A 15,301-nucleotide genomic window follows, 5' to 3' on the forward strand; every position below is an offset into this window, starting at 1 on the left:
CCCAGGCCCCATCTGCAGCACCCCATGCCTGCCTGTCCCATCGCCTTTCCCCAGGCCCCTCTCTCTCTCGTCTCTGGAGTTCTTGTCCCCCCTCCTCACCCTCTTTCCCCTTAAACTCTCCCTTGCCTCCTGAATACAGTGCCCGTGAGAATGGGGCTGGGAAGAGGAGCAGTGGTGGCTTGGGAACAGCCCAGGACTGAAGCCCGGGAGACCTGGGACCAACTCAAGCCCTTCCCCTAACTTGCTACCTGACCTTGAGTCAGGAATCCATTCACCACGAACTTGGGCAAGTTCCCTGAGCTCTTCTGCATCTATTATATCACATGAAGTGCAATCAACCCTGAAAGTCAAGGAAACAGGGGGCTGCTCGTTCTATCTGTCATAATCCCTCCAGCTTTGTATAACTGTAACTATATCACTCTACATATATCACCATAAATGCATGCCTAATTATCACCTACACATCTCTGCTCCACCTCAGCTGAAATACAGCTGCAGGCGCGGCACAAGCAGAGGTCATTATACTCCCATGTTGCAGTTGGGGAAACTGAGTCTCAGAGAAATTGAAGTGACCTGCCTGGAGGTCACGCCGTTAGTAAAAGACACACAGAAAAATCAAACTCCGTCTCGTAAATCTAAAGCCCTTCCCAGTGCACCTGAGTTCACTTGCTTCCACTCACTGGCTCCCTGGAGGGGGGTGCGGCTCGAGGCTGGGGCCCAGAGCTCCAACGTCGACGTGCAGCGGAGGGGAGAGAGGATCGCTTATACACGTCATTGCTCTGTTCCCTGACGCTAGGACAACAGACAAGCTGTCGCAACCTGCTGTATTTTAAGAGAAACGCCCCAGCCTTCCCCATACACTCTTCTCCTCGGCTGCTCGACCATCTGGTGGGAGGACTTGATTTGTATACCGTCCGCCTCACCAGGGCTGGGGCTAGGGAGTGAGAGGTGTTTGGGTCAGCACTACATCCTCTCTCGCCCAGCAGGCAGGTAAGAAGAAACGAAGAAAGAGGAGAAGGAGCTAGTGTGCACCAAGAGCTTGGTTCGCGCCATGCACTGTGCTAAAGGCTATTTTTGCTCTGAGATGATCTTGTTTAATAAACTCTTCATAACCGCTGCTATGAGACAGGCGCTGGTACCATCCCCATTCTATAGGTGAGATGACCAGGGCTCAGCAAGGTCATGTCACTTTCTCAAGGTCACGCCGCTGGTAAGGGACGGGGCGGGAGGGGGGGGCAGACGCACGGCTTTGGTGGGAGCGGTGGAATCCACGCCGAGCCCAGAGGCCCTGCTTCAGCCACAGCCAGAGAGAAAACAGAAATAGTAATAAAGGGATGGGAGCTGGGGACAAAGCAGCCCTTTATAGCTCAAACCCTCTACAAAAGAAGGCTTTTCAATTAGTTGTGAAGACAGAGTACGGAGGGAGGCCGCCTATGGGCACCGAGAGGCACTTAAATCAGACCTGGGAAGAACTTCGACCAGAAAGCTCTGGAGCGGGGTCTCGGCGGGGATGTAGAATCTTATTGTCTTCCGCCTTGGCGCTGGGCAGATCTTTTGGCCACTGGAGTCATCTTTAACACCTGGAGGCAAAGGGGGCTTCGGGCAGGGCACCCCCAGGTTGGGCAGGGATCTCTGAGGCCGGCGCTCCCAGGCCACCCGTAACCAGGGATCCAGCTGGCACAGTGGACATGGAGGGAAGGGAGTCGGAGGTTGCTGCCCCGGGAGAGGAGTCTCCTGACTTTCCACGCCCGCGCCAGCTCCCGCTGCCACCACCGGTTCCACTTTATGGCAGGCATATTTCAAAGGCCCGGTTCTATTTGCATTTTTAAAACCTTGCTGATGGCCTGGGAAAATTGCATTTTTCCAGTGTTCCTGGGTACCGCACTCCTTCCCTCCTCCCCCGCTCCACTGGGCCTCTGCCTGTGCACCCTCCGTCCCCAGGAGGTGCCCCATCAAGGGCAGAGGAAGCCCAGCCTCCGTGGGAGATCATCTGAAGGTCCCAGGAGGCCAGAGAGGGTTCATCTATGGCCAGCTGGGCAGCATGAAGCTGGGGCCCCAATCCACTAAAAACACTTCCCAGGGGAGTGTGGGGGGGTGCCCCAGGTGTGAGTGGAGGATGACACTCCCTGTGGCTTTGTCGGACAGAGGAGACCAGTGCAGGAGGCTTGGAGAACTTTGAGGAGGCTCTTGGGAGCAGCCCTCAAACCCACTGAAAAGAGCAGGCCTTGCCCCCCACGAACAAAACCCTTTGCTCTCAGCTGGGCTTCAAAATACATTCCGTGTCTCCTTGACCACTCCCTTAAAAACAAATCTTTTTGGCCCTGGCTGGCATAGCTCAGTGGATTGAGCACAGGCTGCTAACCAAAGTGTCGCAGGTTCAATTCCCAGTCAGGGCACATGCCTGGGTTGCAGGCCATGACCTCCAGCAACTGCACATTGATGTTTCTCTCTCTCTCTCTCTCTCCCTCCCTCCCTCTCCCTTCCCTCTCTAAAAAGAAATAAAATCTTAAAAAAAAAATCTTTCCCTGTTTTTTCTGCCCCTCTCCTCCCGTGGCTGCACATTCTCTGCCTTCCCTCTGGGGTATGAAGAGAGGGGACAGGGAGTTTGTGGGCTGGTGCTGGGCCTGTGCCTCTGTACTCAGACGTCAGATCTGGCCTCTGATCTCCGGACAGCAACTCTGCAGCTCCTGGGTGAGGTCTCCTGTCTCTCCCTCTCTCCACCCTCGCAGCTCAGGGTGGCACCCTTCCTGCCCCGAGCTGCCCCCAGCCCTAATGCTCACCAGGCCATCTGGAGCTGCCGGAGTCCCCTGACAGACTTGTCCAGCCTGGCAGTGGCTCCGCTGATGACCCTGAGCACATGGGGCGGGGGCGGGGAGTGACTGCTGGGGCGGGACCCTGGCTTGGGCCATTTGCTTCTGCACAGAGGAGCTCTCGGGGCTTCCAGGGACACACGTGCCACTGTGTCCAGCAGGCAGCCAGCCAGTGGGGTGGCTCACGGGGACTGCGCCCCAGAGAGAGACGGCAGGAGCTCTCCACGCACACCTCGAGATGCGAGGTGCCCTCAACTTGGTGTTTCCTTTTCTGAAAGGAAGAGCTGGGGAAACCGACACGGGCTGAGCGCCTGGTGGTGGGGCTGGGCCTCGGGGTGTCGCTGGAGAACTCCCTCCTGTTCTCATTTCCCCCATAAGCTGGGAACATCCTGAGGGCAGGTTTTGTGGTCCACCCATCTCTCTGCCCTGTTCCTCCCCAGCACACACCCTCCGGACGTGTGACACACTCCTGGCTTACCCCTCACACAGCAATGGCGGTGGCCTCTCTTCTTTCTGGTTTCCCTCCGTCCTGCAGCTGGTGAGGGGGAGCTGGTGGCCGGGCCTCTATAGGGCCCCCCCTTGGCCCTCCTGAGTAACACCAGTGCCAATGCCCTTAGAGCCCTGAGGGAGAAAAACGGGCCAGGCACTGGCCGTGGCTCCCCGGCTTCTTCTCCTGCACTCCCAGAGCCAGGGGTATCAGGCCGCCTGTGTGCTACCACTGGAGAGATGCCGGGTCCCAGGGGCTGGCACAGCTCTGGGCTCTGGTGCCAAAGAGGTGAATGGAGAAGTAGGGAGGAAGGGCCGATGCCAGGAGCCTGGACTTGGCAGCTCCCTCCGGAGGAGACCCGGGGATGCCCTCGAATGTCCAGGAGGCTGGTGGCCTGCCAAGGCTGGGTGGACTGGGAGAGGAACCCAGGATGCTCGGGAGAAGAAGGGGCAGGTGGCCAGGCCGGGGCCCTTTGCAGAGGCAGGAGCTGCCCCCCAGGGGTCGCTGCACCACTTGCAGCCCCAGCCAGCGGGCAGTGGGAGCCCGGTTGTACCACCACATTGCTCCCGCAGGGGGAGCGGCGGCCACGGCGGCGCCTGGCAGCGGGCTCCGGAGACAGCAGAGTGCGGCGGAGCTCGGGCCCTCTCCGACCGCTGATGGAAGGACCGGCAACACGGAGGCCGGAGGCGCCAGTGGCTGGGGGTGGGGCGCGGCTTCAGAGCCTGCCCCGGACACCCCCACATCCTGTGGTAGAAGCCAGGACCCAAACAAAGGCGGGCGGCGAATAAAAGGCGGCGCGCGGAGTGCTCCAGGTTGCGCGTTGGGGACCAGATTCCGCACCGGGGTGTGCGCTGTCTGTGCGCTTTAGAGCGGAGCGGGAAACCCCAGGTTCCTGCAGCTCCGAAGAGCTTTTCCCTGCGACTCCTGCGAGGGAACAAGTCCACACGGCTAGGTGGCCGCAGTCCCCAGGCCCTCTGGCGCGCCTCCCTCCCGTGCCCACGGCTCAGCCAGCGCAACTTGGCCAGCCGAGGTGAGTGCGACGGCGGCGGCTGGGAGGCATCTGGGTCTGGGCTGGGGGGATGCATTGCTCGGAGGAGCGGGGCAAGTCCTCCTCGCAGCCACTACCCCAGCCTCGCAGGGCGGCGTGTGAAGTTCTCCAGCCAGCCCGGGGTGCGGGCCTCGGAGCCCACCACCCTGGGAAAGCCAGCTGGTGGTGGGCAGAGCACAGAGCTTGCCTCCCACGGCCAGTCCCCAGCTCCGCACCAACTCCCAGCGGGCCCGAGCAGCCTCGGTCTGCACGGGCCAGTTTGATGCCCAGAAACCGTGAGGCTTCCGACCTCTGGCCCGCTGCTGCTCCCGGCCGGTGGATAACTGGTTCCATAAAAGTTGAGCGTCAGTCTGAACCCGCCCCAGACCCGGCTCTTTTGCCGGGCTAGAGCAGAGGGAGTGGACAGAAGCAGGTTAATGACCTCGCCTCCCTCCATTCTCCACCTTAGCGCCCTGATGCTGTCAGCGGGACATTTCCCGAGTGCTGGAGCCCAGTTAACCTGGCTGCAGGTCCAGCTCGGCGCACGGAGCTCTGGGGTAGACCGTGCGGGCGATGGAAGCCGACTGCCAGAGGGTCCCGGGCCCTGCGGAAAATGCGAGTGGGGGTGGGGGGGCAGGCGGCCGAGCAGGGGTGGCACTGAGGATCGGGCAGATTTCTGCAGCGAGTGATGCCAAGTCCCATGAGTCAACCCCGCCTCTGGGAGAACTTTCCCAACTCCCCTAGAGGGAAAGGGTGGGGGGAGGGCCCACAGCTGAGCTAAGAGGGCGCGCCTCCTCGGAGGTTTCCTTTCATGTGCCCCTCTCTCTGCTGTGGGAGCCAGCACCAGCTCCCCAAGTCCCCTCTGAAGCTAAGTGCTGACCCCCTCGCTCCGTCCTGGGTCAGCACCTCGAACAGCGCCCTGGGCGGCCTGGGACATTCAGCCCCCACGAACCCCCACCTGCACACTCACAGAGATCTACGGACCACCCGCATGGGCCAGTCACGCAAATACGCATCCACCCACAGTCCACGCAGTCCACGCAGAGGGGAAGGTCCACACGCACGTGGACCAGCACAGATCCCCCCCTACAAGCACCAGCTGCCCGAGCAGCATCCTCGCTCCAGGTCCTGCTGTCTCCGGACACCAGATACGCCCCAGACTAGCTCCGGGCGCTCACAGGGACACCCAGCGACTCACAGTGCCCGCGGGGCTCCTTGCACACACAACCCCCTCACACACGCACACGCACACGCACACGTACACGCACACACACACCATCCTACTCCTTCCAGAAAAGCAGAGGGTGGCAGAGCACACCCTCCCCTCACCCCGGTGCAGACCTGGGCAGCAACCGGGGCATTTGCCAAACGGAGGGGGAGGTTCTGGGCCCCGTGGAAGCTGCGGACAGAAGCCCGGCCTTGCGGAGTCTGGGTTTAGGCTCGGAGTCCATTTTGCGGAGCTCCCCTTGTTTAGACCTTGCTCCCCCCTCTCTCTGCATCATCCCTTGCTCGCACTTTCTGCATCTTTGCTCCCCTGCTCTGTTCGCCTCCCCTGTTTATCTTTTACCTCTCTCTCCCTCCCTCCCTCCCGCCCTCCCTCCCCCCTCTTCCAACCCTCCTTCCCAGCCGCCTTCACTCTCCAACTTTCCTTCAGTCGGGCTGCTCCGTGTGGGCACAGCGGGCTCTAAGGGGGAGCTGGCTCCGTTCTCCTGGCTGATTCTGAGTCCCTGCTTCCCCATTTGGAAGTCTGACACACACACACCCCTTTCCACCCATGGCCCAGCAGCTTCTGCCCCCTCTCCAGGAGTATTTCCAGAGCCAGATGCACCAGAGTCCCCACAGTGTCTCCAGGGGGCCAGGATTCCACAGCAAGTGATTCATTCCACTCCCACTTCCCCGGGGATCCGGCTGCTTGACGGCCCTGGTGCCCACGCCCTGGCTTGCCCTTTGCCCCCTCTCCTGCTGTTGCCTTAAAACCCAGAAGCCAGGCTGAAGGAGGAAGAGTCCCAGCGTGATGTGATGGAAGGGGCTCTGGGGTGTGCTCCCGGGGACACCTGAGACCTCGTCTCGGCTTGGCCGCAGGCCACCTGTGTCCCTGGGTGACTTCCATTCCCTGAGCCTCGGGCGTCCCGTCTGTACAAGAACAGAGCTGGTTGAGGTGACCTTCGGAGTCTCTTACTGGCCCAAACAATGTGCGACGTTGACTCTCATGAGTCCCCTTAGTAGGTGTGTGTTGGGGGGGGGACTGGTAATTTCGGTTCTAACCCCAGAGGTGTGGTACCTTTCCCCTTCCTCAGAGCACCCACCACCAGTGAAGTCGTCCTGTCCCCTGAACTAGGGACGTTCAGATGATTGCCTTTATAGGACCAGAGACGTCAAGTAACTTTCTTGAGGTCACACAGCTGAAATGCAATCTCTGTTGGGGCAGGCTTTGAGCCTACTGTCAGTATGGCCTCTGTATGAACCATGGGTTTTGCTGGTGGATGCTTGGTAGGTGAATGAATGAACGAATGAATGAATGACATCTTAAACCTGAGTCTCCTGATCCCCAGAGCCTCAGGATCATGGATTAAGCCCTTTTCTCTATAGCTTAGACACGTTTCCCTCATCTCCTCGTTTCCAGCCACTCGCCCGGTCGTCCAAAGGCAGGTGAGGTTGTCTGAGACTCTTCCTCCCTTGAGGCCAACTCTGACTGTAAATGACACTGAGAAGGGACTAGTAGCCAAGAGCAGCTTTGGAGGCCCTGCCCGGTGGCTAGGGGCTTGGCAGTCAGCCCCGGGTCCCTAAGACTCGAGACTAGGCGGGTCCATAGGCAGCCGGCGGGGAGCAGAGGCTGGGAGAGAAGACAGTCTACCATTTGTGCAGGCAGCCACTTCCCAGGGCCCCATGAGCTGGGCGCTGCAAAAATCACCTTTGCAGGTGAGCAAAGCGAGATGCTGGAGGATGAGGCAGTTTTTCTCAGGGCAGCCAGCCAGCCCCCTGGTAGTCATGACACAGCCACCCCAAAAATGGTGGTGGTGGCAGCTGTGGTTGATAATAGCGTTATTGGCGTTGACATTGTCACAGAAAGTTCAACGATTGGCCTCTTTGGTTCCCTCCCCCCTCTTTGAAATTGTTTCCCCGCTCCCAAATAGGGGGAGACGGAAGGCTGGGGCAGGGAGAAAGGGGTGTCTGGTCGTCGGTCAGTCCCAGCTGCGGGAGAAGGCTTGCCATTTGAAATCTTCCTCTCCCGGCCCGCCCTCCCCGCCCCAGGCGCATCTGTGCCAGAGGAGCAGTGTCAAAGTCTGTCAAAACACCCTTCCTAGCTGGGCTCCCGACACAAAGCCCGGGGAAAATAAATAAAGAGCAGTGTTGGCCCGAAATAGACTCACAAATATGCGTGTTTTCCAAAAGTCGCATTTCACGGGCAGACAGTGCGGCTCATGCTCCAGCTGCTTGACAAAGACCGGAGGCCTGGCCGCCTCTGGGCCCAGTCCGGGGAGGGTTGCTGCTCGCGCCTTGCTTGGGCCCCCTGGAAAGCCAGCCGGCCGCACTCCTGCTCCTCACCCTGGGCCGGAAGGCACAGGGGTGGGGGGACTTCCGTCGCTGCATGCCTGTGCAGAAGTCAGAGCCCCTTGGAAATGGGCACCAGACAAGGCCGGTGGCCTTGGTCCTCTGCCTCTCAGTGGGAGCAGCGGGCTGGTTGTAACACCACTGATGACAATGGCTGCGTTTGTCGGATGCCCGCGGTGTGCCGTGTGCTTCCGCACGCTACCTCGCCTAACCTGGCAACCCTCTCTCGGCCTGCGAACGGTCCGCCCTGTTTAATATATGGCGAGGCCACGGTTCAGAGGGGTCGAGAGGCTTGCCCACGGCCGCAGAGCTCGAAGAGGGCAAGTTGGGGATCAGATCTTGACCTGAGTGAAGCCAGAGCCCTATTTGGCCCACTATTCTGTATTATTTCCCGTATTTGTTCGCTCACTCATTCATTCACTCCATAAATTTTGTGTGTGTGAAGAAAACCATTAACGTGATGGTTTTCAAGGAACGGAAGTCCCTCTGCCTCCTGGGTCAGAGGTGAAGGGCAGCGCTGTCACCTGAGTGTAGCTCTGGCCTTCTCCCATCGGCCCGAGGCGGGTACTCCAGACTTCTGAGCCAGCGCCGGCACCGGGAGCCTCCCCTCTGCATCTGGGGCTCTGCCCGCACTTGGAGAGCTGGGAACCTGTTTGCCTGGGGGGTGGGCTCAGGCGGGCGTCCCACTGTGAGGCTCGGACCAGGACAGATCAGCTAACTCCCCGAGAGGTCAGGGCCGCACGAGGCCTCTGAAGCTGGGGAAGGGATTTCGGAGAGGGCAGGGGAGTTGCCCGGCATCACGCAGCACGTTGGTTGAATCTCAGAAGCACAGACTGGCATGCCGTGTAGCCAGGCCAGCTTCCCTGAGCGTGTGAGGAGCATGGAAACGGCCCCAGTGAGGGGGGGTGAACCACTGCATGCAGTTAACCTGACACTCCCCTCCCAGGCACAGCGGGGAGACACAGCTGGCCTCCCCTGCCCAGGTCACCTCCTCCGAGACCCCCTGCATCAAGCCTGACCCTGCTGACCGGCCTCGGGTCCTCACCTCTTCTTCATCATGAGCGACACTGACAAATACAGGACACTTGCCGTGTGCCGGGCACTATGCTAAATGCTTTATATGTATTAATGGATGTACAGTCCAAAGTATTCTTTAAAAAAAAATTATTTCTTTATATTTAGAGAGAGGGAGAGGAAGGAAAAAAGAAGGGAGAAACATCAATGTGTGAGAGAAGCATCAATCAGTTGCCTCTCACATGCCCGCAGCTGGGGGCCTGGCCCACAACCCAGGCACGTGCCTGACTGGGAATCGAACCTGCACACTTTTGGTTCTCAGGCCAGCACACAGGGTGCTGAGCCACACCAGCCAGGGCCCGAAGTGGTCTTATTCCACTCCACAATTGAAGGACCTGAGGCTGGAGAGGTAGACTCACCTGTGTAAGGTCACACAGCAAGTAGAGGCGGGTGGGGCCGTGCGGAGCCCCCACCAGCAGGTCTACTCTGGGGACAAAGGAGGAGGCTTGGAAGCAAAGCCAAGGGAAGGAGGAGCTGAGGGACAGCAGCGGGCTATTTATATTACACCTCCGGTCCTCGTCACGCTCGCTGGCGTTTGTGCAGGCAGAAGCTGTGTCTCTGCCAAAACCTGGAAGGCGGGAGCCCCGTGCAGGGTCCTGGGGCCAGCCCCAGGGGGACGTAGGGTCTGGGTGTCTCTCCCTGAACTCGGGAGGGACCGCACTAGGCACACAAAACCCCGGCTGTGCCTTTGGCTCTGTCATCTGCTTCCTCCCTTTGTTCTTCCCTCCGAGAGAACCAGAGTGGGCACCTGGACACTTTGGAAAGCGCCATTGGGTGGCAGATTAGGGTCTTGCTGTATGCAGTGAGCTCGACCATCGGGAACGAGGAGGTGGTGGGGACAGTGGGAAGGATCGACTTGGATTTAGATGCCTGCGGGACCCACGCAGGTCTCTCCCGGGTGGGGGGTAGGGCGCTCTTTGGCACAGGGAGTGATGTCCCGGGAGATGGTGTCCAGAGGTTGACAAAGCCTTCTCCGTCATCCCCCATCCCAAGTGTCTGCCTGAGCAGCCCCACTACGCACCAGGCACTAGACACGCAGGAGTGAGACAGCCTCAGTCTCTGTCCCTGTGGAACTCAGCAGAGCCTCCCATCCCCGCCCCGGTACCTCCTGCCCCAGCACAGGCGAGAGATGATGAGTGATGGCCCACCCAGGCCCCCCACCAGAAGTAGAGGAGGGACCCTTGTGTCCCCTCAGACTCAGACGACATGAGCCAGGCACTTTCTCATTCCAGGGTCAGGAAATAAGCTTCCCATGGGTGGGGCCTGCAGTGTACCCAGGGGTGCTCCCCAGCTTGATGTCCTGATGGGAGAGGAGAGGGACGCAGTAGGGAAGAGTCATCCCCGCCCAGCCATCTGCCCGAAGCATCCGGCACACATCCTGGCACCCGGACGACACACCCTTTGCCAAACCACATTCACAAAGGGGACGTGGCTGCCAGCTTGAAGCCCCTCCTGTCACAAAGGACAGCATGCTGCTGTCCTTGTCCCCGGGGAAGGCGGCGCAAAGGGCCTGGGCCTGGGGCCGCTGTGGCTAACCCGAGTTCCCGCGATATTTGGGGAGCGAGACACGTGTGCTTCCCCTCCCGTGCTGGCCTTGGCACTGTCCTGTCCTGGGGGAGAGCTCACGCTCTTCGCTGTGAAGTTCTGCAGGGAGACCTCCCGAAGATTGTGACGATTATAATAACGGCCAACCTGTTTTGAATGTTTACTACCTGCCAAGCGCTGGGCTTAGAGCTTCGTAGATATTATCCTTCCATCCTAATCCCGGTCCTATTAGAGAATCACCATTATTATTTCATCTTAAGGATGAGAAAGGAGAAGAGGGAGACTGGGCAGCTTGCTAGCGAGTGATGGAAATAGGACGCAAGCCCCGCAGGTCAGCTGGCCTGGGCGCTGTGACCACACCCACCATAAGGCGATCGGAACTCTCGCTTTGACCTGTGTATGGACTTGATTTGGGTCTTTAAAGATGAACAGGATGGAAACCAAAATACCTTTTGGATCCGTCAGCAGTCTGGGCCATGTGTACCCAGGGACTCGAGCTGCGTCCCGGTCGACAGGGTGACGTGAATTGACCATTTGCCTCTTCACCACCGAGCAGCCGAGCAGGTCCCTTTTCAGATGTCCAGATGTGGCAGCATCTGGCGGACTGGCAGGACCTTTCTGGCGGTCACCCAGATGTTTCCCTTCCTATCCCATGCAGACACAGCTGGGACGTGCCTCTCCCCAGGCACGCCTGTACGTGACAGATCCCCGGTCGGACGTGTCTGCTGGTCTTAAAGCATCCCCGTGTGACTTTACACAGGCAGGATGTCGACTTCAGTTCCTCTCCGCCACCCGGGCCTGAGGACCATTAGGCTAAGCTGGAGGACAAGGGGGTTGGGGAAAGGAGGAGACCCCTCGTTCCCTGCCTCCGCCCAGCAAGCTGGGACCAAGGCAGCTACAGCACGTTCCCTGCGAGCGCGTCTGCCCACCCCCGCCCTTGTCCTCCAGAGGCCTTGGGCAGACGGTCCCAGAGTAACAGAGCCAGGGACGGGTGGTGAAAAGGGACATGTCGGCCAAGAGGCAGTCCCGGGCATTAATGGGCGTGAGACTAGACCTGGGGCGAGCAGGTTCACGGAACCTCCAGGAGGAAAGGAGTTCAAGACAGGGCAGAGTTACGTTAATGAAGGTGTGACAGCAAGTCCTTACTTTATACAGCAAACACCAACTAGTGAATCAGTTAAGACTAGGAATGAATGACTCGGTGAATGAATGAATCGGTAAGTGTAAGAATTGGTGAATGGGGCTGATGCACCTTGGTGGCCAGGGCCTTGACTGGGTGGGGCCTGACCTGACTCTAAGTCCCGACAAAGGGAAGGGGTCCTGGTTTTGTCCCCGGGAGCCTTCAGCTCAGCTCAGGGGTCAGGGAGAAATGGACTGAATCCCTGAACCTTACCTTCTTACTGCACACCCCACTGCACCCCATTCTGCAGGATGTCTGGTCACGGGGCTCCTCTGGCTGCTAGCCGGGGCAGGGCTGGAGCCCACGTGGCTGCAAGGCTGATGGGGACTGCAGCCTCCCCGCCCTGAGAAACCTGCAACCCTCTTCACTGTCTCAGCTGCTCCCGTAGCCCTAGGTCACCCCTTGCCACACTTCCGTGTCTGGCCCCTTGGGACCTCCAAATGGCAGAACTGGGAGGTACCTGAAAGTTCATTGAATCCAGCTCTCCCATTGGAAAGAAAGGCAAACTGAGGCCCAGGGAGAAGGAAAGACTCGAAAATGGTAGAGCCCCATTATGGTAGAAGGATTAAAGAGGTTCCCACGAGACTTCAGATAACACTGCACCACTGAGCAGGGGCAGGTGGGGCAGGAGGGGTCCAGGATTCCTGGGCCCAGGCAGCTTTCTTGGGCCTCTCCTGGCCTCCGGGGCCAGAGATAGCAGTTCTTAGTTCCTGGGTTCCTGCATCACCCCGGGATTCTTCGGGAAAGGCAGCCGAGATTTGGAGAGGGACTCAGGGATCTGCTCACCATCTCCAGGGTCTCCACCATGGCTGCCCTGCTCCCGCCCTCGCCCCTGTTTCCACAGGCACCTGCGCTGTCACGGAGGGTGGGCCGGGGCCGAGGGCCAGTCTTAGACCCCCACCCTGGCAGGGCCCTCTGGAGACCCCTGTCCCCCTCCTGCCATCATTCACACCCGAGCTGTCCCTCAACAGTGGGCCGGGAAGCCCTCTGGAGCCACGGGGCAGGCACCGCAGGTGCGTTCCTGCCTGGACACCCAGGATGCTGACGTCAGGTGTCAGTTCCTGGTGCTTCTCCTCTCCTCCCTTCCCCGGAACCTGCCCTGTCTCCGGGGCAGACAGGGAGTGAGTGAGTGTGTGTGTGTGTGTGTGTGTGTGTGTTGTGTGTGTGCACGCCTGTGTGCCAGCAGGGTTTGGGAGAGCTGGCTCTAGAACTCTGGGAGTTTTCAAACATGCGAGATACAAATGAAATCTCACTTTATTCAAGTGAGACGAGTGCGGAGCTTATCAGAAATCGGGCTCAAATAAATCCCTTTACTTTTCTTAGCTACAGTGTCACCCAATCCCCCGGGATGCGGGGGTCAAGGGCAGGGAGAGAAGCGGTCCTGTCCTGGGGACACGAGGGCCTGAACACCTCCAGCACCTCCTAGCCGTGCTTCTTTCCCATGGGGCTGGCCGCTCTGGCCCCCCACAAGCCCAGGCGGCACCTGAGTTCTCAGAGGGAGACATTTGCCCTAAGTCTTCCCAAAATCTCTCCAGGCAGTGAGGCTAAGGGTACAGCCCCTACCCAAACTGCCACCCCAGGCCCGTGGTGGTGGCCCCTCGGGGGAGCGTGAGCACTTCCCAGTCTGTGCCTGTCTATCTTTTCCCTTCCGGGTTACCCCCAGCCTCTCTTCCGCACTGGGACCCGGGAGAGTCCCTCGGCACCCCCGGACCCATAGAGGTGGTCTGCATGTGCTGCGGGGAGGGGAGGGATCGTGGTCTCGGAGCTTTCCCCTGAGCGAAGACCTGGCAGGGGCCGCCTCTGCGCCCCAGCGAGGCTGACCATCTCCAGCTCACACTATTCAGCGGTTCCCGACCCTTGGAGTGACCATACAGCAGGACCCACGTGTGGGTCCTGCCTCATTACACAGTGGCTTCTCATGAGGGGTGAGGGGGAGCCCACTTTAGAGAGCATCTCCCCCCTAACCCCCTAGGTGGAGGACCACTCATCCAGAGACGTTAAGTGACTTGCTCTGGGTCACACAGCAGGCTGGTGGCAGGGCAGGTCCCTGTGCTGGCCTCCAGGGGCCCCTCCTGCTGCCCCAGCCACCATCCCCTGCTTCTGCCCCCTCCCTTGCCCCTGAGCTCAAGCTCCCAGGAAGAGCGAGCTGGAACTTCACTGCAGAGGCGCCAGGGGGATTGTTTTACATATTCGTTAATCGGGTCTCAGAGAGAGAGGAGGGCCCTGAGCTCATCAACCAGGAAGGAATCCAATTTGGCTTTTATGGCCATGGTTATTGGTCTTATTTTGCGGCGATCTTTTTATTTTTTTATTAACGCAGTGATCCGGGAGCTGGGGAGCTGACTGGCTGCCGGGCCCCGGGGGTCCTCTGGGCTCTCAGGGACCCTCGGTCAGCAGCTGGGACTTGGGAGTGACCCGGTTGAGGGACAGGGGATGGGAGAGAGCAGCCTGGACGGGCTGGCCAAGGCCTGCAGTGTGTTTGAGGAGCTGGCTGTCTTTCACAGATTCTGTAAGTGCCGCTGGTTTTATTAAGCTTTTATTGCCTTTTCCTCCGAGATGCCAGGCTGCTTGGCAGGTGCCAGGAGCTGGGCCTGGCAGCTGGGGGCTGTGCAGCCTGAGCTGTGCGGGCGGGAAGGGGTGGGGAGGGAGGGCAAGAGCGGGTCAGCTGGGTGGAATTTCTCTGATCGGGCGCGCACGGTGGCTAAAGGGAGGGGGCTGTGACTCGGGCTGCAGAGGCTCAGACCCCAGCCCCGCTCCTGCAGGCCGCCTCCAAGAGCTGAAGCTGCAACAGAGGCAACATTCAGGAAAGTGCCCAGTGCCCTGTGGGCCACAGCAGGGCTCACTGGGTGGGCAGCTTCCCTCCCAAGACCCTCGCGTGGGCCCAGCGGGTAGTGAGCCCTTTGCCTTCCGTTTCCTTTCCCTGCCTGGCCCCACGAGGACCAGCTGGTTGGCAGAGCCGGGTGGCCTGCTCGTGTGTCTACCACCCGTCCTCCCCCAGAACATAAAGTTCTGTTCCTGGCCTAATTATCATCATGTCTTCCTCCCTGTGGCTGGAGGAAGAAGCACTTCAAGGAGTGAGCCCTGCATTCAGTCAGATCCAGGAGGCTGAGGCCATCCCCAGCACCTGGGGGCAGCCAGTGTGAGCAAGCCCCCCTGTGGTGGTTATCAAAGGCTCCACCGTCGCCCACTGCAGGAGGCCCCTGGGAACTGCGGGCAGCGGTCCTGGGCCACCTGCAACAGAGTCACCTGGGGAGATGGTGTAACTACAGATTCCTCCCCCGACCCCGGTCTGATTGGCTGCATCTGGTGTCTGGCCCAGGAGTTTGCACTTGAACAAGCGTGCAGGTGACGGCCCCACATTCGAACCTGAGGGCCGATGGGGTACAGAGTGAATGAGTAGGCACGGCCGCCCTGCGCACCTGCCGTGAGCCGGGGCCTCTTCCCAGCTGCGTCACTCAGAGACCACACTGGCTGCTGTGACTCAGCAGGTGCGGTACCCCGTCCCTGTTTGACAGACGAGGAAACCGAGACTTGCCCGATGCTCCCAGATAGTAGCAGAGCCAGGGTTTGAACCCAGGTCACTCTGACTGCAGAGTCCATGTTAGCTCCCTCCTCCCGCCGGAAAC

The 15,301-nt window shown here is 59.7% G+C and overlaps 1 protein-coding gene across 2 annotated transcripts in view; it reads left to right on the plus strand.

Moving 5' to 3' along the window:
- Nucleotides 1–3,972: 3,972 nt before the first annotated feature.
- Nucleotides 3,973–15,301, plus strand: part of DISP3 (dispatched RND transporter family member 3) — a 44,070-nt gene continuing 32,741 nt past the window's right edge. Inside the window, exon 1 of one of the 2 annotated variants that reach the window (XM_036025308.1) lies at nt 3,973–4,327. The gene's annotated coding sequence lies outside the window, so the exon portion shown is untranslated. The remainder of the gene's footprint in view (nt 4,328–15,301) is intronic. The other variant, XM_028514020.2, reaches the window with a different exon arrangement.

This window comes from Phyllostomus discolor, chromosome 5 (assembly GCF_004126475.2).
Source record: "Phyllostomus discolor isolate MPI-MPIP mPhyDis1 chromosome 5, mPhyDis1.pri.v3, whole genome shotgun sequence".
In the NCBI taxonomy this organism is placed as follows: Eukaryota; Metazoa; Chordata; class Mammalia; order Chiroptera; family Phyllostomidae; genus Phyllostomus; species Phyllostomus discolor.